General features: G+C 40.5%; 1 protein-coding gene across 1 annotated transcript in view; it reads right to left on the bottom strand.

Annotated features, from left to right (window-relative positions):
- Window positions 1–27,293, bottom strand: part of stag1a (stromal antigen 1a) — a 51,267-nt gene that overhangs the window by 22,876 nt on the left and 1,098 nt on the right. The gene's annotated exons all lie outside the window — the stretch shown is intronic.

The raw sequence follows: 27,293 nt of genomic DNA, 5'->3' as shown, positions 1-27,293 counted from the left end.
ATGAACTCCTAAAATGTAGTCACACACAGGCTGCTTGCAAGTTTCATCAACACAGATGTAAATAGGTAAAGAGAAAAAAGCTTTGCGCACAGCAGCTTACACTGAACAACTTTTTTTCTCTACTTTTTAGAATGAAGAACAAGATCTCACTTATTATGGCAAACATCTCAAATAAAGTAAAACAACCATTAACCTTTCATAAAATACTATACACGATATGATATGATATGACTCATCTCATTCAAATCAAATACTCCAATATGTTTAAGACTGAATTTAAGAATTAAAACGCTACATTTAAGAGATATTACACCTACACAAAATCACAGACAAAAATCCCATCCCTGCTAAAAAAAACATGTAACAATTGTACCGGAGAGACCAGTTTTACAGTACCCACAGAACCTATATATAGGTAGCCTAGGGGAGACTCATTTGCCTCATCCTGGCTGTTTTGTACTCTAATACCCACTAAGGCCAAGGGCCCAGATACAGTACAAACACACTGAAGAATTTAATTCAAACTGGGACACAGGGATGTGACTTAAACAAACAAAAAAACAGTAATGGTAAACAATGTGGAGACAAGGACACCTACGAAACGCCTGAGGGTCGGCACAGAATCCCGTCAAAAAACCCAACAATGATGAACAAATGTTACACTTGCTGTGAAGTGGGAAGTGAACAGTGACTGTAAATCTGGCTGTAATTGACAGGACAGCGACCAAAGATGCTGGTGTTAATGAATTATCACCTCATTCAGTCTTGTCTAATCATCTTGAGTGATTTTAATTTGAAGATTAATCCCACTAAAACACTTCACATCATTTAGAGAGCCAGGTGTAGCTGAAAATAATCAAGATGTAGATGCAAGACACCATAAGCAAAGTGAAATGATATTGCTTCTCCAATTGCTTGAGACACTTGAGACTGGTAATCAGCACTACTTTATAACCAATTAATAATAAGCAATCACAAAATGTAGGGAAGTAGCTGGATTAAAGCCAGTCGTGCAGCTTTAGATGACTGATAGAGCACTAAACAACGGAGGCAGGGCTGCTCATTTCACCACTATCCCAACTGCTAACCCTCCACCATCATCCCTCTGTACTTCACAGACTGTTAGGCTATATCTCAGCTGCTTGCTCTTATATTTCACCCTAACATTCCCCTGCATGCCTTTCATCATCAGATTATCTTTCTCCGACAGAAACCAACTTCATTTGAATCAACTCTTACGTCACGTTTGTTTCTCAGAGGAAGAGGCAAAGTGTGTGCGTGTGTGTGTGTGTGTGTGTGAGAGAGAGAGAGAGAACTGGGAGCCTGCCTGATCCATTATCGACCAACAACTAAATAATCCTCAACGCACATTGGCTTTTTCTCATTTCCTCGACACACTGGCACTCTCTCTGGCTTTCTCACACCCGCACACACACAGATTGTAGCAGCCTCAACAGGAGGCTATGAATAATTTGCAGAGAGTCTGCTGAACTATTCCTCAATTTTGGAGGAAAGGATAGAAGCTGCCAACTGTACTCACTTTGCACCTCTCTCACCCTTTCTCAGTTCAGTGCCATTTACTCTAAAGGCATGAATGAAAACAAATACTCCCAATAAATCCATCCCAATCTTAAAAATATCAACAGTTACTGCCCAAGCAGAATAATGGATTTGAATAATGTAAATGATGGCTGTTCGCTTGACTTCAGTGGAGCAGACAGCTCTTCAGAGTAGTGCGATTACGACTTCATGACATTTCATAAAATTCTGAAGCCGTGGCGGTAATAATTTAGCAGCGTTATATGTGTATTGCGAAAAAACTGCTGTATAAAATATGGACGTGGTAGTTTCTGAAGAGCCCAAATGGAGCTCAAAGTGGGCGGCTCCCACGTGGGTTGCAGTTTGTGTGAGCTAGCAAAGCAATCTTAAATGCCATTAGTAAAACCACAGATCTTACCAATACAATGCATCCTGTCATACTGAAACCACTCGTGCAGCACCTGCATCGTGGGCTCTGACCAGTGACACAGTTGCTCAATGCAAAGCAAGCACAGTACGGATATCCCAAATGCCTTGAAATACAGCATAAAAGACTGAAGAAAAGTTAGAAAAGTTCAATATTTATATTAAATAGTACCAGACTAATGGCTAATATGTTGTCTTGTCCTGAAAGAAATGTTCTCACTAATTAATGTGCACCTAGATCACAAATACACACCCAGCCAGCAGGGGAGTTGTGGCAATAGGAGTGCGGACAGTTGCACGGCTGGTTGGAGGGCAGCTTCTCTATTTGATGCATTTCAAAACATTTGCCCTGACATTCCAGTAGATGTAAAATTCCTCTAAAGAGTGTAAAAAATGATCAGGGGAGTTTGAGCTCTAATAAAAATGTTCAGAAACTTCACCTGGGCTGAACCTAATAATCCCTAAATAAATAAAATAAACTACAGTGCAGTTACAGTAATAAAACTTCATGTAGCCACTTCAAACAGAGAGAGCATTTATGGGGAACATAAGGAGCCAATAACCATATAAACTGTAATAAAGACTTCTCTGTCTGGAGCAAATAGTGTGGTGTGCAGGTTGTTATGCTTTGACAAAGGTGTTGGGAAGCTTCTTAAAATCCCTAAAAAATGTGGCCCAAAACAGAAGAAAAGGCAGTTTACTTTGCTCTGTTGTTAAAGAACAGTAAAATGTTTATATCGTTGAGAGGAAATGCTCATCTTTGTCTGCTAAAATGCTGCACTACGTACACATACGGTACGTCAAGCAGTTGAGTTGTAGTTTATACACAAAACCTTTGTGTAGCAATTTGTTTAAAAGTTGTAGGAAATTAATTTAGTGATTCAGCATGTAACTGTAGCCACTCGTGCTTAAACAGACACACCGAGGGGTTATGCAAACACTTATGATAACTATCTCTGGTCTGCCGAGTCACTTTATCCTCTGTGTGTGTGTGTGTGTGTGTGTGTGTGTGTGTGTGTGTGTGTGTGTGTGTGTGTGTGTGTGTGTGTCTGTCTACTTAAAGGGAGCAAGACAGAGAGACAACGAGCGAGCATCTGAAAACCACTTAACATGCATGTCATGTTCTCTGGGAGGCAGGCCGGCGTTGCTATAGCAACTGGTGTGGGTCATAAGCCCGGCTGTGACGGCATATTTGATTGGCTGAGTGGAGACAGGACACCTGCTGAAAGTTGTTTTTAGATTTGTTTCTCTCTCCGTAAGAGAACTCTGTTAATGATCTCATACATCTGTCACAGAGCTAACTAAACTTAGCCTGGTGTTTCCTTCCTTATAGACACACCATTTAATTCCATTCATAATTCTGCTTGTCTTGCACTGCCATACTTATCCTCAGTGCTCTGTCAGGTATGGCTGCACGACACAACATTCTGGTACAGAGGGAAAAAAAACGCTCTGGGTTGTTTGGATTTCTTTAAACCAATCACAATTGTCTTAGGCGGCGCTAAGCCCCGGATACAGCGGCGAGACTATGATTCCGCTAAAACTTTACAACAAATCTCAACCTCAAAAAAAAAAAAAAAATGCATTAATATATTAAGAAGTCCCTAACTGCTGACTTCTCAGACTAATGTGCACACTAACAAATCTTTATCTCAAAACCTTCAGGTCAGAATTTGGTTTGACTAGACTGAAAGTCCAACCTGAAGGCTGCGTTCAAATGCAAGGGTGTTAAAACAGATGGCTTCAAGGAAAAAAACGCAGTGTTGGCCTGCAAAACCGTTTAACGTGGTCCAACTTTTGCCTGAACGCAATGTAACCAACTCCATCTACCGAGGCCCTGCGCTGGCCAATCAACGACATGCAAGCTCACATTCCTGGTAAATTACTTTGTAACATAAACAGTGTACTGTATATTAAAAACTGATGACACGTCTTCAAATTCATTGATCTATTACTCAAACTGAGCTTCCTGGATTGTATTCACGGGTACCTGAAACAATACACCCCAACAATGCAGCTCCTTTTTAACACAGACTTGTTTAACACAGGCTTATTACACCCCCTAAGGCCTAGCTTATGACACAATGCAGCATCATCCAGAAAAGTGCTGCGTTTGTCATTTGAATATTTCTACTGTTTACCTCGGACTGTAGTGACAAGGTATAATGGAAAAATTGGTCACTTTAACATCTTTGTAGAGTTGTTAATCTATTCTTTTAGTATTATAAACCGTTGTGCAATGCTTTGGTATCTAAAAGGCCTTAAAACTATTGGCTCTATTCAAACCGGCCTTTCTGGAATGCATATCATTGTTTCACCAGTACCTAAAACAACAGCTCCCATGAACGCAGCACTTTGTGTTCTTTGAACACAGTAGTGTTTTCTGAGCGCCTTCTGCATCAGGGTGTTTCGGTGGCTACAAGAACCGGCTCAATAGGTGCCACCAGAAGGAAATAAAATGTTATTGGTAGGACAGTGCAGACAACATAAAGCAACTTGAAAAAAGGCTCAGTAATTGTTACTTCAGTGGCGCTGCACAAATGAGTATTTTGTGATCTTGCAAAGCCACTTCCAGTGGAAAGTCTCGACGCCACCAGTGTCACTGTTACAAAGTGAAGTAAAGAAACAGGATTACTTTGGCTATATAATGACTGCATGGCAATAGTCTCCATTGTAGTAGCTATAGACACATTGGCTAGCAGGCAAAACTATTTCCAGAGACAAACTTCTGTCATCAGGCTATATCACTGAGCTAATTATAGAGAAACAGAAGAACATTGGGTATAGTGAATGTGTGACACAACCTGACACATCCAGCTAGTGAGGCAGCGGTAACGTCACAATTGGCGGGTGAAATTCAGAGTAATAAATCAATTCCAGTGCCAGAGGCTTCTAGGGTGAGACAGCCAAAACACCTTGACAGAAAAGCATAAATCTGGTTTTACAAAGTGCCTCTCACCAAAGCAAATGTCTTCCATGGTCACTTCACACCCTTTAACTATGAAAGGGAATGTAGAATGATCTGGCTTTATCGTTTAAAATACTACTCAAGGCAAACATAGAAACAACAGCAATCTCATAAAGGAAACACACTTTTACTAACACCCTGCACTAAACTATTTAACACATCTTTACAGCTCTAAACTTAAACAGCTACACCATTATGGCAACAGTGGAGATGGTCACTAAATAGCGTACAGCTTATTATTATGCGTTATTTCACTGATGCCCAAAAGGAAACCTCTCTCCCTCCTTCTACAGGGAGATCAGAGAGTGCAGGGTCAATCACACACTACAGTGCTACTGCAGCTGGCAGTGATTCAACATCACTCGTAATGGTGACACTTCAGCAAGGTAGATGCCAGTAGCAATGGGGGCTCGGCACTTTTCCTACCTCCACATAAATGCTACAATGTTGCAAATGCCATGATATTGTGCACACAAGAACATGTGGATATGACATACAATATTTGAAGCACATCTCGGACACCGAGATACACTTGGTATTTTTAATACTTTCCCTTTAATTATTTAAAGCAGCCATATTATGCTCATTTTCAGGTTCATAACTGTATTTTAAGGTTGTACCAGAATAGGTTTACATGGTTAAATTTTCAAAAAACACCATATTTTTGTTGTACCGCACCGCTCTCTCTCACTGCTGCAGATCCTCTTTTCACCTGGTCTCTGTTTTAGCTACAGAGTGAGACCTCTTTTCTTCTTCTTCTGTACTATCTTTGATTGCACTCGCACATGCTCAGTAGCTCAGATGTAGATCATGTCAGCTAGCTAGCTCCATAGACAGTAAAAGAAAGGCTGTTTCTACAACTTCGGTCAGTTACAAGGCAGGATTAGCTGGGAGACTTCTAAATGAGGGCGCATATGTAAGTAGTTCTTTTGTAGATTATGGTGAACTTGTGTGTGTTGTAGCAGTGCTTTGCTATTGAGAACGAGGTAGCATGCTAGCGTTAGCATTAGCATGCTAACGCTACGAGCTAATGGTTGCGGTTAGCCAGCTCGTTTCGGCTTGTGACGTCACAAGCCGTGCCGATTTTGAACAGCTCACCCAGAGACTGAAGGCAGGACACATTCAGAAACTGTGTCTCACTCTAAACAGCATGGATGGATTTTTTTCAAAGTTTGTATGTGTGTGGAAGCACCAGAGACACAAAAGAACACCCCAAATCCCAGAAAAAGTGATTTTTTCATAATATGGGCACTTTAAAGATTTTAGAGCACCACAAAGATACATTTTACATTCCCCTGAAAACTCAACACACACACACACACACACACACACACCTGACAACTATCACCTGAAATGCATCTGCTATAATTGGCCATTATCTCTAGAGACGGAGTGTAAGAAAGCTGCTGCTTCACACCGTGGACTATGTTTTTAGATGGAAAACCACAAGACTGGATTCACGACTAATAACATCAGGAAGAAAAAAGACGGTAGACTTTTAAAAAAAATGGATGGTTTCTCAGATACCGTACATGTCCTACCATCAATAAAGCCAATCAAGACTTGAGTGCTATTTCTGTCTCAGTCAATATTTCAGGATTTGAGACAGCAGTGCTATTGTACACTGGTGAGTAAAGCTGGGTATTAGGTTAACACTTCGCACAGGGCTACCTATCAGAGGAATATGTAAATTATAAAATGGGATTAGGACAGTACAAAGTACAAAAAAAAAAATCAACAAATAATTGAAAAGATGAATTATTTAGGAGAAGAAAACAATCCTTGTAAAACAGTTTTGGCCATTTATATGGAAATGACTTGTGAGAAGGAAATACAAACAACTCAAGACAACCTGGCAGAGATGAATGTATCCTCATGCTGTAAAATCCACTAAGTAATATTAATTTGATTCGCTGCGCTGGCGTGTAAAGGACACACAGAGAAGAAGGCTCGCAGTGGGGTTTGTCAAACAGTCGCCAGCTGTTTGCAAGTCAATGCCTTTCTTGTCATGTTAATTATGCTACAGTAAATAATTAGCTTGTTTTTACAGGGTTTGTGTCGCCTTAGGTAAGTAGCCGGCACAAAACATCAAAGTGTGTTGCTGGTGAAAGCACAAGGAGATCCAAGCTCCACAAGAGGAAAGGTTGTCAAGAGGACTCCCAACTCTGAACACTCATTACAAATGCAAGAAAACACACACGACTAACAAAATCAGCAGCTAAACAGACATTTCAGTAAGATTTGCTAAAATCTTAATTCTGCTTAGAAACTTGAAACTGAAGAAGCACAAAGTGTAATTTGTAAGGGCATGGAAGGAAGTCATAATTATTTTTAATAATACATTTTATTTATACAGTGCTTTTTAAAGTACTAAAAGACACTTTGTGGTTTGAATGTGTCGAGGTCAGCCCAGTCACAGATGTGTATGGGTAGGGAAGTTCCAGAGGGAGGGGGCTGTCACCCAGGTCCATTACTTTCCCTAAGACCAAATGAAATGTATCCAAGCTTCTGGGTGAGTACAATTAAATAGGGCTGCACTGCAACTAACGTTTATTTTCGTTATCGACTAATCTGACGATTATTTTCTCGATTAATCAATGGTCTATAAAATGTCAGAAAATGCTGAAAAATGTCCATCCCAGTTTCTCAAAGTCCAAAATGTCTTAAAAAGTAGTTTATCCAAAACACAAAGATATTCAGTTTTACATAATATAAAAACAGAAAAAAAAACAGGAAATTCCATATTTGAGAGGATGAAAACAGCTTTTTTTGCATGAAACATTACTTTAAGGATTAGCCTTATCGATTATCAAAATAGTTGGCAATTATTTTTCTATCGATCGTCTAATCGATTAATTGACTAATCGCTGCAGCTCTACTCTTACAGGTCAGGATTTTTGCAGGAATGGACTTGATAGCTTCAAGAGCCAAAAGATAGTTAGTAATTATATGAAAATGATGATCTGTGTTTCCCCGCATGACCCATTTCAGAACAATTTGTCATCTCCTTGGCAGCATTTCCAAGAGTCTGTTGGGAGAATCAGGACATTAACTCAACCTGGGTCTCTCAACCTCTGCCATACTACAACAATCAAAAAACAAAAAGCTAATTATATGACAGTATCACAGTAGCAGCTCCCCTATGTCTTCTTCTTTTACAAACCGGTCAAATGGGCCACAATTTGCCTCTCTAGAAATTCATTTTCTTAAAGGAAACAAAAGCTGGATAAGAGTAAAAGCCACTATTTTACTAAATGAACTGCTGACAAGTCTATAACTCAAGTTATGGACTTAGTAGAGCCGGACTGAAGAAAATTCAGCTAGAAGGAACTGGGTGATATTATTCTCTCTTTATATTACAGCCATAGGCTCAGCACATGTACTGCTGTGCAGAGCTCTGACTAGCTGGCACACGCTGAAGCTGCTTAACTTTGTCACACTATATAGCTGCTGACTTGCTGAGCTGATGTTACATTGAGCTCAAGCTGAAGTAGATTAAGTTCACACCTCGTTTCTCTCTCTGTGTGGCTACATTTAAAAGTGGCCTGTGCAATAATTTGACAGAATCAAATAGTAAAAGCTGTTGTAAACCCCTGCAAAGCACTGGTCCTTGCGAGGTCGGTTTCCGTAGCAACATGCCCAATATAGACCTAAAATTAAGTAATGTTCTGCTCATCAGGCCATTTACAACTTTCATTATTTTCTCTAAAACGATTCATCTTAACGCTTTTGGCTTGTGGAGAATCTGACCCACATCAGCCTCAGCTGTTATCTGGAACTGTAAACCATGCTGCGTTATCTCCTGTCCTCACCGGCACACTGTGGTCTCCTCGATATCCTTTTACCACCACACTTTATGACAGTGTTAAGATGTTGTAAGGAGCAAGAGGCAGAGTGAGGTGCCTCTGCTTTTCACTCATCTGTGGTTTATCCCTGAAGAGTACTGCAGCAGTGCCAGGGGTGAAAGCTGGGCGCTCGAGGGTGGCGGACTAGTTTAACCTGGATGGATTTAAATGGCTTTAATTAACTTGATTCTTGGTGGACCTGCTGGCCTGAAGGGTAATCCCATGACTGGAAAACGAAAGAGTCAATCCTTCAGACGGTGTCCTGAGAGCACCGAGAACTCAGCAAATGCTTCATACTGTGCTTTGACCCCTTTGACTGTGTAAAAATGTAGGCTAAGTGTTTTTTGAGTTAGACTGAAGACCTATTCTTAAGCAGAGTGTGCATAAAACGATTCTTAAAAATGGATTGATGATGTCTGTCAGAGCTGAATTAGCGGTTTCCTACAAATGCCACAAAGGAGAAACCTTGAAATGAATGTATGTAAATGTCTAAACCCTACAGACATCTTCAGCATGAGTTGTAAAGTACATCACAGCAGCTGATAGTAAGACAAATAGCCTGCAATCAAGTCAGACTGCTGCATGCGTAGTTCTGAGCTGGAGAAGAATTCAGAAAGAGCCAGCTTACTCTGATAATTACCTGTTGTTTTATAACACTTTGTGTGAACTCAGATCTTTATTTGCAACACAGTGGCATAACATCTGTCGTTATTTCGCTTTACACAACTATTCTTTTGATTAATTCTTTTTTTTTTTTAATTACTTATCTCTTGCTAGCAAAATTCAGCAAAAAAAAACAACTAACAGATGTCACCTTTTTTCTTTTACTGTATATAGGCTACTACTTAATCAAACAATATGAAGGCAAATGATATCCACCAATTACAGGACAAACATTTAACTTTTTATTAAAATTGAATCAAACATCTATGCATCGACAAAGAATCAAGAATCAATCTAGAATCATCTATTCAATAATTCAGTTTGGTACTTTATAGTCTATGTGGACGACATTTCATTTACGGGATAGTTCTGGTGCCGCGGGAAGTTCTGCCGGATATCCCTCATTTTCAGCCGGATGTCCGTCACCTTCCGCTTTCTTTGAGTTGCCATTTTAAACTCCTGTCGATTTCTGAGGACTATGGTTAACTGCTCCTCAGATCTCTGCAGGGTAAATCCAGACAGCTAGCTAGACTATCTGTCCAATCTGAGTTTTCTCTTGCACGAGTAAAACAACCCTCGAACGTTACATGTGTTACACCAAAACAAGTTCCTTCCAGAGGCAATTTTGCAGAGGCACCGTTGCTGCGTCTGGGGCTTAGCGCCGCCTAAAGGCCCTGACACACCAACCAGACGGGCTGACTGCCAGCAGAAAAGCCAGTCAGACTGATCAGTCGGGTCCCGAGGTCCAAAAAATGCCTCAGAACACACTGAGGCGAAGCCGACTTGAGCGTACGCTCTGCGCGTGCGCGAAACGTAATACGTCTCCATAGCAGCAGGCGGCGCTGCTCTGTATTGTTTCCATTAACAGTCTGTTATTTCCCAGAAAATGAAAACCGGCAGCTGATTGGACGAATGCGTCACGTGGTTCTTTTTTCTCCGGAAATTCACAGCCAGACTGTCATGGTGGCTTGTTCAGAATACAATCTCATATTGTACTAAAATAGTTCACCGAAACGTGTTTACACACAAACATTTTAAGCGAGAAATAGGCCGTGCAGTCTCTGAATCTGTCTTAATTTCAGATTGACAAAGGTCAGTTTAAAAGATTTTCGTCAGATTTTGAGCGGCTCATCCGCTCCCCATTTCCGGGTGAGTCCCGACTGCCCTGTCTCCGACTGAACATGTCGGGTCGGCCCAAATGAATGCCGACGGCTCCTCGGACGGCCGACGGCACGGGACACACCGAACGGACTCGAGTCACCGACTTCGCCAGACAGTCCGGTGGTCGATTATCGGGCTGGTGTGTCTTCTCTCTTAGATTACTGTGATTGGTTTAAAGAAATGCCAATAAACCAGAGCACAAAATGTGCGAAATTTAGTGGAATGGCTGATTGGCGATGATTAATTACATCAAGCAGCCTATGTAACCAAACGGTGCATCTGTGCCAGTGGCAGGTTTAAAAGATATTTTTTCTGACAGCTACACTCACATCGGTTATTTTGGATTTGATTCAATAAACTTGCCAAGGTCGTATGCATTATGCCCATAAGACTCACTGAGAAGCTGTAGGCTGCTACACAAATATAATTAAAGGAGAAGCACTCACAGGAATCGCTTAGCAGCACAGTGAATGGCAACAGTGGTTGTAAGTGACGTATGATGTACTTCTATAATTAAATGTAGTAGTATAGTGCCTGTAATCACATAACACTGGAGGAAAACTGGTCAATCAGAGGACTTTTCTGTTTTACACAACATTATGGCGAGTGGCCAACATCCAGTCAGCAGTTCAACTTGGAATAAGCTGCTCAGTTTTAACATTCTGGGGCTGGGGGGCCAACGAGGTCCATGCAACGGTATGATTAGTAAAACATGCCGACTTTCAATATTTCATATTTCACCCCAGATCTTTCATGCTCCACCAACTCTGAATTTCAGTCCTGCTGCATCAGATAGGGTAGCGCTTACTCCACATGCTTGCATCTGACTGACTGTTTCACACAGTTCAGATCTGCAAAATAACATTAGAGAAGAAGGGGGGAAAGTCATAAAGAGGAACAAATACTGACGATTCACTCATTCGAAAAGTCAAGCAGTATGTTGGCATGCACCTAGAAACTGGGAAAAATCAGATACAGATAATACTGTGATTAAAGCCTTTATGGTTCACAGCAACCCGATTTCTCCAACAGCCTGACATTAGGGCTACATGATTCGTGTTAATTGGGTAATGTCTGAAAGGCATGGCAGTCTGCAGGAAATGTGTTATTCATTCTACAAAGAAAGAGAACAACACTGAGAGAGTCCTTTTTCATGGTGATGAATAAACACAGTACTTAACACAAGGCCTATTTAGTGAAGTGTTCGGAGAAGACACAAGCACTTTTAGGAGCACGAGTTTAGATTCAAACCAGAGAAAGATACTAGATTATGCAAAAGCTCTATCAAATGACATAGCAAAAAACAGGGTATGGCGTACACTAATTATAACCAGAGTCGTACCGTTGAATTATCATACATTTCACAGTGCAAATGAAGCAAACTGACTGCGGGCAGTTGTTCATTTACAGACTGGACTGGGCAGTTTTAAGACCGGCTCAAGCCATTTTGTCAGGTAGAGCCTTGAGGCCACCCTGCTATAAGGAGATCAGCTGCTGGTGTTCACGAGCACCACAACTTCCTTCAGACATGGAGTACGTAACATTGCTGGCTTCATCTAATTAAACTTAGTGATGAGTTGAAAATGTGTATACCTTTGTTGAGTTCCAAAAAAGCTTTAAAATCTAAATTAATTAACAGTTATGAAGTCATTTGAATGAAATGTAAATTGTAAAATGTATTACTAGGATTGTACTCAAGTATTTGGTTTCATTTAGTTTTGTTGGGATTTCTGGGTGATTTTGTAAGGATTATGGGATAGGATGGGCAACAATAAGCCTTGGCTTCAGCCTATTCCTTTTTCGGTTAGGTACGGTGGCGAACTGTGGGAAATAATAGTTCCTTTCATGTATGTTAACCAAAATGAAATGATTCATCCTCAACATTAGCATCTATCTGTTGAAGTGATGGCATGTTGTCATTCAGACGTACAACAGTGCACGAGCATTGAAGGACAGGGCATTCAAGTTGAGTTAATTCCTCTTTGCTCACATGCTGCATGTAATGTTTTGCCAGATATTCATTTAATCGGCCACACAGTTGGCGTGAATGAACACTGGAAACACATAGAGAGACTGTTAATCTGATTATTATTGTAAGAGGGGTTTTAACCCCTTTTGTCCTGGTCGCACCGCAAGGGGAAAATAGTGTTAAATAGACTGGTCTTATACGAGAAGATTGATCTTACACTTTAAAATTGGCCCTTTCACAGCGCTTCCTTTATTAAACAGATTGTGTGCATACAAGACAATGATTGCGATACTACGTTTATCACAGTGATCTTAGAAGGCGGTATAAGACGTGCATTTGTATGCTTCATCTTGAGCTGCCCAGCCTTTAAATTAATCTGATGGCATTCAATTCTGACTTTCTTCAGATAAAATGCAAAAATGCAAAACATTTGAGATAAAGGCAAAGAGGCAGGAAGAAATGTCAAGACAGATCTAGACCAAACAAGTAGAGATAGGCTGGAGGAGCAAAGTGATCTGCCTGAAACAGAAGATGACGACAGCAGGCAGTAACCTGCATGATCCGTGTTTGGTCTGATGACGCATTCAATCTAGCATCGGCTCGTATTAAATGGCAGTGATGTCAATGCAGGGCTGTAGTCAAATCCACCTTTGTCGAGTCCAAGACAAATCCAAGACCAGGACTAGTCGAGACCGATTTAAGACCGAGTCCAAAAAAGTTTGAGTCCAAGTCTAGACCGAGTCCAAATGAGAGAGTGTCAATACCGAGACAGAAAAAAAAAAAGAAAAAAAAAAAAAGATACCTCTGTAAGACCATTCACTTATCTGTTTATATATATGTGATGTGAGAGAGTATATCTTCTACTTTAAGATGATAATTTTGCTTTATTATTTGTAATAATCAAAAAGTGAGTGCAGAGTATCACACTATAGAATTAAATTAGGCCATATTATTTACTTAAAATATAAAATGGAAATATTCCCATTCTTGAACTTACTACTTGTCCTGAAGAATTCATAGTACAAAGTGCTCGCTGACATTGTGTACGTGGCCAAAATGAAAATGATTGAGGAATATGCAATCTCAATGCCTGTTCTAGATGGATTTTGAATTAAACTAATACCTGTTTTCTGAAGCACGCTTCATCAACGGTTTTGTTTTGAAGGAGTAAGTTACTTTAGAACAAAAGCAGAGAGCTGGACTCGGTCGAGACCAACTAGAATATTTGGCGAGTCAAGTCCGAGTCCAAATACCAATAAGTCCAATGGCGTTTTTCCATTACATGGTACCTGCTCGACTCGCCTCAGCTCTACTCGCCTATTTTGGTTTTCCATTATGAAAAAAAGTCCCTGGTACCTGCTAACAGGTACTTTTTTAGTATCACCTCCGCCGAGGTTCCAAACGAGCTGAGTTGATACCAAAAGGTGACGTGAAAACCTGCAGACTACTGATTGGTCAGAGACAATCGTCACCAATCACTGCGTCATCATTGCTAGCGACAGACGGGGGTGTCCTGAACAAACCCGCCATTTTAAAATAGTTTAGCCAGCGGTTGTTGTTTTGCTGCCTCCAGCTTCTTTTAAAACAAAAATGTGTCTTCTGGCTGTGGCAACAGCCACATGCCGAGAATCAAAAACAACACACCTTCGACGTTCTGTGTGTGTGTTGCGTTAGGTCATGGCAGTTTCCTGCGGCGTTGCAATGACGACCAGCCACGCTGGCCTCACGCATGAGGCGGTACTAAATCTGCAATGGAAAATGGAGGACGGGGCATCGTGCCCGAGTCGAGCCGAGCAGAGTAGAGCGGGTAACAGCAGTGGGTAAGCACCCCAAGACTAGTTTAAGACAATAAAAAAAAGTGCCTCGAGTCCGGACTCCAGTACTACGGCCCTATGTCAACGCCTTTACAACCCCAGAAGAATAATAATTGAAATACGTGCCCTTCACTTCTGCACAATTCAAAAACATGTAGTTAAAAATCATACAAGGCAGACATAGGGATGGGTGATTATGTCAGCCATAGGTGGTCATCCAAACTGCTTTTAAATTATATCGTGCACAGTTTACTGATGGCCACCAGCACAGCATCAACTACACTACAACAGTGTTTAGCATAAGGGTGCCTCATATAAACTGGACAGTCTTCCCGTTAAAGACAGTATTTTCTGCTACTGAAATCACTCTGCTGCCACAAATACATTCTGTTAGCTCCTCATCCCTGGCAAATATGTAACACTGAATTTGTTCCTGACCAGATGGAAGACGACAGAGGTGGAGAATGTGTCATTGGATCTGGAGGTGTTTGACTTCCAGAGAGGAAAAATAAGGATGTACATGTTTCACCACTTAAATTGAATTCATTGGCAACCATTTTGATCCCTGATTGTTTAAACATGTTTTTAAGCAAACATTCCATAAATTCCAACTTCTCAAATGTGACAACTTGCTGTTTCGGCCGTCTTTCCTATGATAGTAAAGTGAATATATTTGAGTTTTGGATCAAAAAAAAGCAATTTAAAGCTGCAATACAGGTTTTTTGGGGGGCTTCAGAGATAGGGGTCTTGAAATTAATCATTGCATCGATGCATCGCTATGCGGACCTGGACAATTCTGCATTAATGCAGTGACAGACCATAATCTATTATAGCCTACTGATGTTACTTGTTGATGTTCTGATCGCTGCTTTTTTGTTGTTGTTGACTTTTGTCTGCTGTGTTTAGACTCTGCTACATACAGAAAGTGTGTTTTTTAAGAACAGATACAATACAAAGGGGAGTACATATACATCTGACTGCTTGAATTTGTTGATGAAAACCATGTGTAGCAATAAATAATAATTCGTTGATAGGATAATCGTAATCAAATCGTGAAACCAGTGAAGACTCACACCCCTATTCAGAGTCTCTATTGATATATTATCACTATAAGTTAATGTTGATATGGCTAACCTGCTAGCAAACAGTCATTTGTTTACACGTGCAGCAGATGCGGAGCAACGTTAGCATTCGTTTGTGTCTATTTGAAGAATGTGAGTCCAATATTCACTCTGTTTTAGCTCTGTTTTGGTCTCCTCCAACTACTCAGGGAAATATCTGACTCTTTAGCTGCTGCTCCACTATGTTCAGCAAAAAATGTTGCTATGTAAGTAGATAATAGAACTAATTATGTCAGCTTGGACTGTTGGAAATTTTGTCTTGGCTTTTTGTTATATTTTCATAGACCAAACAATCCAAAAAGTAATCAGCAGATTATCCGATGATTAAAATAATAATTTGCAGCCCTAGTGAGCCCCTGGTTAATTTGATCCCATGTTAGGAATTGAGGTGTGAGAAAATGTTTTCCACCTCTGGATTATTTAATCTTTTTCCTTCCCATGAGTGCAGAATTTAAAGTCCCGACTTACAATAAAAGTCAAAACAAATCTGCAAAGGAACGTCATACAACTCTAAACTACTACAAAGAAAGAAGATTAGGAATCAGAAAGCTCCCAAACCTCTCCACAATAAAAGGCCAACCAGAGCCTGAGCTGTGAGCTTGAACCACAATCGGTCCCTCTGGGCCACCGCTACGAGCTGAACCACCAAGACAATAATTGTACTTTATCATGCTGCCAGCCTCCATACATACTGTGACCAAAGAGCCTTGGCCGTATAACTTGGAAGAGCCTCGAGGTCGACTATGGCCGTCTGGTTTAACCAGATTATGATTATGTCACACAGTCGATTACCCATCCGACACGGAGAGTCACAGTCAGACACATAGTCATGTTCCCACACACACACACACACACACACACACACACACACACACACACACACACACACACACACACAGCCATCTGTTATTGCCACAAACTACTGTATGCTAGATCTCTGCAGAACACAAAGCTTGATCTTCGCAAAGAGAAGGGGAGGGGAGGGATGCTGTGTGAACTGCACAAACTGATAGGATCTCTGTTGAAAAATAGATTTTTTTCCCCCCCCTAATCTCTTGAGAACTACCTCTGTGAATAAAGGATAAATAGATCATAGGGAAAAAAAGGGCAAGGCTATGGAATGGCATAAAAGAGATAAGGCAGAGAACAAGCAATGTTTGTCCCCCTCTCTGCGCAATGGCTGCCTGCTCAGCTGCAGCTGACGCAAAATGGAGCCGCCAGAAGAGGTGGTGGTGGTGGTGGGGGGTTAGAAGGGAGCGAGGGGGTAAATGGGAGGAGGGGGTAAGGAGCGGGGAAAGAGGGGGAGAAAGTGTGACAGCAACACAGAGGGGGAGAGCAGCAGGAGAGGGAGTGGGGTGGAAAAAGAAAAAGACTCATTTGTTCATTCTCTCATCTATCTGGGCTCCCTCTCTCACCTTGGCCCACATTTTCAGCCTCATGTTCACTTCTAATAGAGGGGGAGAAAGAGGGAGGACACACTCATAAACAGACACGCAGACTGACACACACCCATTGCGGAGGCCATTACTCCTAACACCCATTATTACTTTCTAATGATCTAGCGGCACGTCAAGATTTCACAAGAGTGCAAGAAGCCTGCTAATCTGAGCAGGCAGATGTCAAAGCAACAAAAAAACCTGTTATGTAGCCTAGCAATAATGTACTGACAGCTGAGGGGAATAATGACTGCCCAGATATAGAGTGAGGGATTCAGAATAAGAGGCTAGTAAGCTCTGACTGAAGCAGATGGTTGATTTAAAACGGTGCTTCAAGGAGGTAGTGTGTACGTATGTAAATCCCAGCCAGGTGTCAGAAACAAATGGCGAGACAAAGAGGAGGAGGAAAACGTAAAAATATAAAATATTCATACGAGTGGTCCATTCATTGTTGAGGTGAACCTGTCCTGCTGGGGGACGCACAACAGTTTTGTCTACTGGGGTCTGTTTGAGCGTTTCGGACAACACACAACAAACCGATTATTACTTCAGAGTGGTTTTGATTAAGCAATTAGTCAGCTTTAAGAAAATGTAATGGATGTCATTTGATCATTGTTTCATCACTTGTGTGATAGTACATTCCAATACTTTTTGGACTGTTGGTAAAACCCAAGAAGTTGAAGAAACCTTGGGTTTAAGTTTGTGATGGACACTTTTTCACTATTTTAAAGTACTTATTTTAGGCATTATATGCCATTATTTAACAGCGAAAGTGGAGGAGGAAATGTAGGGACATGCAGCAAACAGTCCAGCCAGCTGGGAATCAAACCGAGGACCGCCCAGGGCATTTGCACCCATGTGGTATGCGCCACTCGGCTATCGGGTCACCCACACTATTTTAGTGATTCATTAATAAAAGTATGAAACAGTAATGAGTGGTTGCATGGAAAAGGCGGCCGTGTCTGCGGCACTATAACCGCCACTATGCAATAACATAATTTTTTGTTTCATAAAACGTACCGGAATTCACAAATATGTAGGATATTAGGCTACAGACATTCCTGTTCTTACATCGCAATGTCTGCCATTTTTATTTAGAAGCCAGTGAGCCTGAGGGGTCAAAGCTGTAAAACTGTGAAACAGTTATATTTTTTCTATTCTTCATCAGCAGTAACTAAACACTACTTTATAAGCAAACATGTAACGGTAAAAAGAAAGCAAATATAAACACTAAACCTCAAACCACAGAGATTCAGTTAGACGCTACAAAAGTACTGAGAGCTGAAAACACGTCGACTTTTAAAAAGGTTCTCGGCCCTGCTCAGGTCGGTAGACATCCTTATTTTTAGGTTCATGAAACATACATGATACACACATAACGCCGTTGTGCAGAGAAAGGTTGCATCCTTCGGCACACAGGAGCAACAATTTTCCAGTTTACATTATTTTAGTGAATGAACTACATGTCTTTCCCTCTTACTAAATCAAATCAATAAAATCACAATAGAAGGACACACGGTTTGATGATGAATCACTTTAGTCAGACAGTAATTCTGTCTGGGACCTATTAAAGTCCATCAGCCAGATGCTGTTCAAACAGGGCTGACCTTGACTACAACTGTCAACAGTTTTAGGAAGCTGTTAGCAGCGGGTTTGTCTGATACTGCGCTGGACTGTTTGGTTTACATGTGGATAATGCTGGCAGGATAATATGCAGTCAGTAGGGAATAAGGAAAGAGGTTTACGGGTAAATAATCTGTTGGAGTCAGCCAGTGCAGGCAGGGAAACCGCTTAATCCCCTCCACACTACGAAAGAGCAGACGGGGTATGAGTGATACAAACTAACGATGTCTCAGGGCAGTGTGGTGAACAATTCTAGCCTGCCACATCTCCACTTGCAGTAAACCTCGATGGGATTCATCTGAAATCCATGGAAACACGTACACCAGATAACACAGTCCTTTTCTTGTTTGTGCTCTTAAATTATTTTTTCCAGACTTCCATTTTTATGCAGAGAGACGAAAGCTTTGTTTCCAACACCAATAATTATTTGGCACATTTACAGTTTCCAAATCTGTGAGGAAGCTCTGTCTAGTAGCTCAGTTTGCTGAAATGTTTTGTTCTTTTTGCGGCCACTTCATTTCCACTCTGTACAGCCACAGGACTGACTTGGCACAGGGCAGCGAATCAATATTAAGTAAAAGTGTGTACAAATAACACTGACCGTCGAGACACACACTGCCACAGCCGATGCTGAGGAGATGGTATTTGCTGCTGCTTGAAGCTGGTTGTTAACCCCGCCTGTATAAATGACACCTAAAAAGGATTTTGCGGGTCTTGTCTAGTGCCAAAGTTGGATCTGGCTGCTCTTAACGTACGTAAATCACCAAATAACGATTTAAACCCCTCCAAAGCCGAGACGAGAATTCACTTATGCCCAGACATCAACACTCGGGACTCTATAAGCAGGATATCAATCTCTACTTTTGAAACTAAAGGGAACTCTTAAGGGCCCCAAAAGAGATCAAAAATTTATCATAACCTCTCTTTTCCATTCATAAAAAAACGGTGGACTGCAGTCCTTGAGGAGACACAGATACAATCTCAATCGATGTCTATGCGAATCAAAGACTTTCACTTCACGACCTTACTGTTGGCCAATGCTCCAAAAGGAATTCTGTCCACCAAAGAATTACAAAGCTCAAAAATGAACAGTATTTGTTTTTATGCTCCGAGCCACAGGATGTGAAGGCAGCTGAAAGTGTTGATATCTTTAATGTGAAATTAAAAAGCTACCTCTTTAACCTGTCTGTTTATTAAAATGTTTCATAGCCATTATTTTTGTTAAATTGTATTGATTTTTTTATTCCATCTTATTTGCTTGTATATCTTACTGTTATTTTATCAAATGGATTATCTCGTTTTATCATTTTTATGTCTTGTGTGCATTAGTCTCAAATTTTTTTTTATTTTATTTGACTAATGTGTATATATATATATATATATATATATATATGAGACAATGTAGAGGCACACTAGAAATGGAAGAGAGAGAGTGGGGTATGACATGCAACAAAGACCCCGAGGCTGGAATTGGACTTTGCAGATATGTGGCATGCACTATAGCCACTCGGCTAAATTCATTATCGGTTTATACACAAGGCAGCATCCACTTATAGATGTCTCATAGGAGGAGTTATAGTTATTAACAAAGACATTAATAAACACTTGAAATGTCTACATTATAGTGTGTCGTTAACCGTTACCGTTACATGGGGGGTGGGGGGTATTAACAGTATTAACAGAATTCTGTATTTCTAGTATTATTCTAGTATTTCTTACATATGACAGCTAAAAATCATCTTTACAAAAATGTATTTACTTCACACAAAAGGCTCACTGTTATATACCATACCACCTTAAACTCACCCCTGCGTTCAATGTGAGTGATGCCCTGGTGGCTGTCTTTTCCTTAAACCGCCTGTCTGAGGCTTAGTCTTTAATAAGGTGTTACAGACTACAAAGCTCCACTTTACAGCGCTGAATGGTATAATAAAAAAAATAATAAAAAAAAGAACTGCTGGCAATCCCAACAAAGGCAGGAGCAACACTTTCTCACTGTCCTAGCAGTTGAAGGCGGATAAGACAAACCAAAAAATCCATCTGATTTCATGAAGAAAAACACTTCCAGAAATAACATTACATTTCGGATGCAAGTGGGCTGATTATAGTGCAGTGATTTCCTTCTTTTATAGTTAAGTGAAAAATACCACTGCTTTGGCATTTTAATTAGATGAGTTTCAAGTGATGGAAATAACAATACAGTAATGTTTCTCTTATTATGCTGCCAGTGAGAGGAACGTTTGTGGTTGCAGTCAGCTTTAACAAGGTGAACAGATACCAAATGAATACATCATCACAAACCACATATCAGAATTACAGTAATTACCTTGTTTATTTTAGCATTGTGGATTGTTTTCTTTTCTGGATCTACATCCCATTGAGCAACTGTGTGGTTGAGATTTAGGATTAGGACACAAGATGTCTCTTACTTTACTAAAAAAGGTCCATTCTCAGTATATGTGCTCTGAAGGTTAAAAGTTTCCACATCGCAGTTGTTTGCAGTGTCACAAAATCACGCTAGTACATACATGTCTTAAACTCTGATTTAAAACCAACTTAAATCACATTTAGTCATCCCTTTTTGTATTGAAAAATAAGGTCAACGTGTTTTTTAAATGCATCGTTAATAGTTTTTTATTATTCAAAGGCAGGCTGCCAGAGAGCTGGTGTTACACCGAAGAGAACGAGTGACAAAATAAACAGACTTAGCTGTAGCCTACATGTCATGGGCAGACAGCGTGCTGTTGTTAGTTGTATTGAAGTGTAAGGACCACACCAGCATCTAAAGGCCCTGACACACCAACCCGACGGCTGACCGTCGGCAGAAAAGGCAGTCAGACTGATCAGTCGGCTCCCCGAGGTCCAAAAAGTGCCTCGGAACACACCGAAGCGACGCCGTCTTCAGCATACTTTCTGCTTGTGCATGAGACATAATACAAAAAATGAAAACCGGAAATGACGAACGCGTCACATGGGTCTGGCTTCTCCAGCCGACCGATAATGACGATCTCGTATTTTACGAAAATAGTTCACCGAAACGTGTTTCTGAAAACATTTTAAAAGATTTTCGTCAGCTTTTGAGAGGCGTTCGTCACTCATCCCGCTCGCCATTTCTGGGTTAGCACTCCACCAATCAGACTGGTCAGTGAGTCCGACTGCCCGCCCTCCGACCCAGCAAGTCAGGTCGGCCAAAATGAAGGCCAGCGGCCCCTCCGACAGACGACAGCACGGAACACACCGAACAGACTCGAGTCACTGACCTCACCAGACTGTCCGACGGCCGATTATCGGGTTGGTGTGTCAGGGCCTTAACAGGACAGAAGAGATAACTGCTGGTACATTTACATGCTGTTTAATGTAGCAGCTAATTAGCTATCCAGCCTGCAAACTGATGTCTTATAATTGGTGGCTTTGTTCATGTTTCATGTTCATGTTTTGTTTATTGTTTCATGTCAAGTTAGATAAGAAAAGCAGGTAAGCTAACATGGGTTGTTGTTTAAAGGCTGTGGCTCATGTGTTGTGTAGTAGACAGCATTCCAGTTCAGTGTGACTGTCTGCCTATGATGGAACACTGACGCTACTGATTTATAGGCTGTATTGAAATAAGTTCTCCAACTACGTAGACAGATGCTGTCTATTCTGTCGAATAAATGCAAACCTAGTGGGTGCCAAAATATAATATATATATATATATATATATATATATTTTTACCTCTTGGTTTTCTTGTCTCAAAAGACAGCACAGGACAAGTGATTTGTAGTAAAAATTAGCCTACTTTAATTCCAGTTGGAGCTATGTTACATTCCACATCTGTTTAGCGAGATCAGCGCAAAACTAGTTAACCACACATTTTCCAGGTGGCCAGTGGAGTCAGAGGAGTTAGATCAGCCTCATTTGGGGGCATTGTTAACAAGAAAACTACAGTTTTTAAGATTGCAACATTATACATGAAATAAAGCTGTACAAGGAACCAAGGGACTCATAATTGCACTAAAGTATCAGTATGTTTTTTTTAAATATAGGCAGTGGGCTGAAAAATAAGTGTTTTGACGTTGGAAAGTAAAGCCTTGGGATTGTTTCCCATTCCTAACTCTTTGTAAAACTACTAACAGCCACTGCCAGTCGGTAGTTTGGCTGCATCAGCAAATACCTGTGCGTCAGCTGCAGGTAAAAGCAGCTTGCTCAGCTGAGAAACCACTGAGCCGTGAAGAAATACCAGGGAGAAATAACTCTCACACACACACACACACACACACACACACACACACACACACTGACAGCTGAATAGCATTACTTTAACAAGTACCCTCTACTACAGATATTGCCTCCCTTATGAAGCAGTTGCCATCATGTTATCTGGCCCATCATTATGTCAACACTGCATTACTATGTTGTCTGACAACATGCAATGTTTCCTTCCAATAGGCCTGGCAATTTCTACCACTGGTAGTTTTAGCCATGTGGTAAAAGATAAGCCCCGACTATCTGTAAAGCACAGCTAGCATGCATAAGCAGTTAGCATACAGGCTCTTGTGGTACAGCAGGAAATCCATGTGATGCATTTTGATATGCGTGTATAAACATGGACTTCCCAGCCAGTGCACATGCTGTGGTCACCAGCTGGTCCTGTAACCTTGTTGTACTTCTTGAGTTACAGCGATATTGGGGATCATGGTTGAATGCAGAAAATCTATCATTTCCAAGCATTTACAGTGACAATATTGCTACATATCATATCCCCAAGTGTGCACTTGTCATAGCTAACGAACGCTACCCCATGGCCAGCAGCTCTTTACACTTTGGCATTGCTTCCAAACAATCAATATTTAACTTAATGGTGCCTGAGTTTATTGTGTAAGTGTAATGGCTTTAAAAAGGTCAGAATCAATAGTTGACAACACTCTAATGCCTGTGCAATGAGGCTGCAATGAAAAAATATTGTGTTCCCAATTCATCTACAGTTAACACTATGAAACTGTAAAAAAAAAAAAAAACAAGAGCCATGTCAACAATTCAATTTGTCCAGCTTTCAAAAGTGCAAAAAAGAACTGTGCAACTTGGTGTTAAAAGTTAAGTTGGTGTTTACAATAATTTAATTTGATATAATGTGTCTAAATATGGTGTTTATGTACTGTGTGTAAATGCTCAGACCTACTGCTGGACCTAACTGCAACAGCCTAAAGTTAAGTTAACAAATTCAGCTTGGCTTTACAGCAATCTTATTCCTAACTTCAACTGAGTTGCCCTGCACAAAAAAAAGTAACAGGTACAGTAACAGGTCTGACACCAGCAACAGGAAACCACATCACAGGGAACGCCTTAAATCAGCCAAGAGTGACAAAAGTAGTTTAGAAAGCGTTTCTAAACTACTTCTGAGCGCTTCTGAGCTTTCCCGAAGAAAAAAAAAAATGCATATGCTTGAGTAATTTCAACAAACAAATATGTGTTATGCTATAGCACCATCATACCAATACATTATAGGGAGACTGCTGGGATGTCAAATGCCTTTAGAACATTGGACCAAATGCACCTATGTATATCTGCCTTATGTTTATGAAAATAATAGAATAACTGTGAAAAAGTGGAATTATCTCTAATCACTTATTTTTCTTCCGTTAGTTTCATTAATTAAAGATGTGCTATATGATTAAAATATTAATAAACAGAAATTTGAACAGACTGTGCTGAAAGCCACCCAAAGCTGGACAACAATACGAAGAGGAAACATTGTTCTTTCTATAGCCAACATCTTGAATCAAGGTCTCCATGTAATTGCCTCTGACAAATGTCAAACCCATTACATAATCTCCTGAGCTGTATCATTATGAGCATATGGCTCTAACAAAAAGCACACTGCACTTGAGCAGTGAGAGTCTGCAGCTTTACTACTAGGCCTATATGGCACGAATACTAATACAGAATCCAGGTCTGCTCTTTCCAATTTGACTCATTGTCATACAATATTTCTCAATACCTTTATGTTTAAAATCATTAAGACATACAGTATCTTGCTTTCATTAGGATTTGTAAAGTACATTTTCTTTGCAACAAAAGGACAAGCCATTTTGCTTTTCTTAACAGAAGCTGCCTGAAACCAATTCTCCTCAAAGCAAATAGCCACATTACATATCCATTACTTCCCATTATTCACTTTCAAAGTGACAACAAACTGCAGTATGTGTACTAGGAATAAGTACCATTATATAATGCTGTCTTTTATAGGCTAATTATGGGAAGAGCCAGGGCAAAGAGCCAAGCATCAAGGGGATAGAGGAAGGAGGAGGGATGATTCACCATTTCTGGTTTATAAAATGACATGTTCTTCACATCAGCCACCTTTAGAAACTTCTACAAGAAAAGCAACTGTATGCCAGCTTCAGACGGTTTCATTCCCAACCCCAAGGTAATGACAGTCAGGTGTATAACTAAATATTTATCAAATGAAAACTGTGTGGATTTTTAGAAACTCTGTGGTTTTCTTCTTCAGGGATGAAGCCATACAATACATGCCAAAACACAGAGCACTTCTGTTTGGCATCAGACCAAATATTCCTGTTAATGTGGATATATCTAAACCAACAACTTGGGAGCCAAATAAACTGTTTTTTTTTTCCCCTTAAAGGAACACGCCGACTTATTGGGACTTTGTCTTATTCACCGTAACCCCCAGAGTTGGACAAGTCCATACATACCTTTGTCATCTCCGTGCGTGTTGTAACTCTGTCTGACGGCCCCACCGCTAGCTTAGCCTAGCACAGATCCTGGAGGTAACCGGTTCCAACTACCCTACTGCTCCTAATAAGTGACAAAATAACGCCAACATGTTCCTATTTACATGTTGTGATTTGTATAGTCACAGCGTGTACAAATAACAAGGTCACATGAGACACAGCCATCTTCTAACCGTATATAAACTGGGAACTATAGTCTCAGAAAGGTGAAGCACTGCTACTGCGGCGGAGTGATTCGCTTGCAGCACCTGAGAAGCCCCAAGCAGAGAGTAGCACTGCTTCGCCTTTCTGAGAATATAGTTCCCATTATGTATACGGTTAGAAGATGGCTGTGTCTCATGTGATGTTGTTATTTATACACGCTGTGACTATACAAATCACAACATGTAAATAGGAACATGTTGGCGTTATTTTGTCACTTATTCGGAGCAGTAGGCTAGATGGAGCCGGTTACCTCCAGGATCTGTGCTAGGCTAAGCTAGCGGTGGGGCCGTCAGACAGAGTTACAACACGCACGGAGATGAGAAGGGTATGTATGGACTTGTCTAACTCTGGGGGATACAGTGAATAAGCTAAAGTCCCAATAAGTCGGCGTGTTCCTTTAATGGTGATGTCTATACTATATCTGTAACTGTGCTCTGGCATCAAACCATGCTGTGACTCATTACCTGGAAGAGGGGCAAAGGTCATAGTGTGTGTGTGTGTGATCTCAATTGACTAACATATCACACCAGAGGATCCTGATGATGCAATAAATGAGCAACCAAGATATTTTCAGTTCACCTAGTTACCCGTGGAGATCTACTCTGGAGTTTCCAAACAGAACAGCTATCATATCACATCTTTTCCTGTCTATACAGATTTACATGAGGACACAATTCCAGCACCGTTTTTAACAAATTCCCAGCCTTGTGTCCTTGTGTTTCAATGCAAAATGTAAAAGGCAGACATAATAAACAAAACTATTTTGGGGAGAAGGGACAGACCTCTTTGCGTAGGCCGCCCAAATACATGTTTTGTATGGTAAGACTAACAATACTGTGCAACTGACCAAATGGCAATAAAACAGGACCCGTTTTAACAATCATGCCAAACAGTAGTCTCCCTACTGCACTTGACTGTAGCAGGAAGTAAAAATAAATAAATAATATTCACTTCCAGTTTCTAACTGGACTGGAGCCAGGAATAAGACTATACAAATAAACAGGCCTTTCATGAAAACTAAACTCAATATAATGTTAGAGGTGGGAAATATGACCATCAAAGAGTAGCTATCCCTTTCTCTTCAACATCTCTGGGTGTATTAAGACCATTTTGGGGAATGTTGCAAAGCTATGACCATGACTGCTTATGGCAATATTTCATTTGTATATGATTGTTGCATCAATGTTATAAAGTAGCTACTCAATGTGTCAAGTATTTAATTGCTGCCAAAAACATATGTTTATTTTATCAATTAAAATGTTCTCAATGGTGATGCAAAATAATTTCTATACATTCTTCTTCTATAATATAGAATTACACTTATCATGAGAGGATATTCGGTACATCCCATACACTTGCAAATAAGCTACATTTTAAAAGTGCTTTCAGAATAAAAACACTCGCACATGTTTTTTAAGCGGCAATTCATAAAAAATTAAAAAGACATGTCACCAGGAGTTAAAACCTTTGTAGAGAGCCATCATCAATTGCATCAACACATGCAAATGCAATTCTCACAATGTTTAACATGTGTTGCTTAACTTGTTCTGCAGGATAAATGAAATATGGCTTGTGCTGTGCAGTATGAGGTGGAAACACTGAGTAATAATTGAATATAAGTTGGCAGGCAAGCGGGCTGCAGATAGCAATCCAAGACAGCCTGCATGAAAAATCACATGGCTGACTGTAAACAAAGCAGTTATGCAACAATCTGCGATTCATGCACACTGCCAGGAAGCACTCCGTGACCCACTATGAACTGTCCCTAACTACTTTCCAGGGTGAGCTGTAC

The sequence above is a fragment of the Sander lucioperca genome, chromosome 18 (genome assembly GCF_008315115.2).
Source record: "Sander lucioperca isolate FBNREF2018 chromosome 18, SLUC_FBN_1.2, whole genome shotgun sequence".
In the NCBI taxonomy this organism is placed as follows: Eukaryota; Metazoa; Chordata; class Actinopteri; order Perciformes; family Percidae; genus Sander; species Sander lucioperca.
Note: the sequence above shows the minus strand (reverse complement) of the source record. Positions and strands in the feature narration are given on the sequence as shown.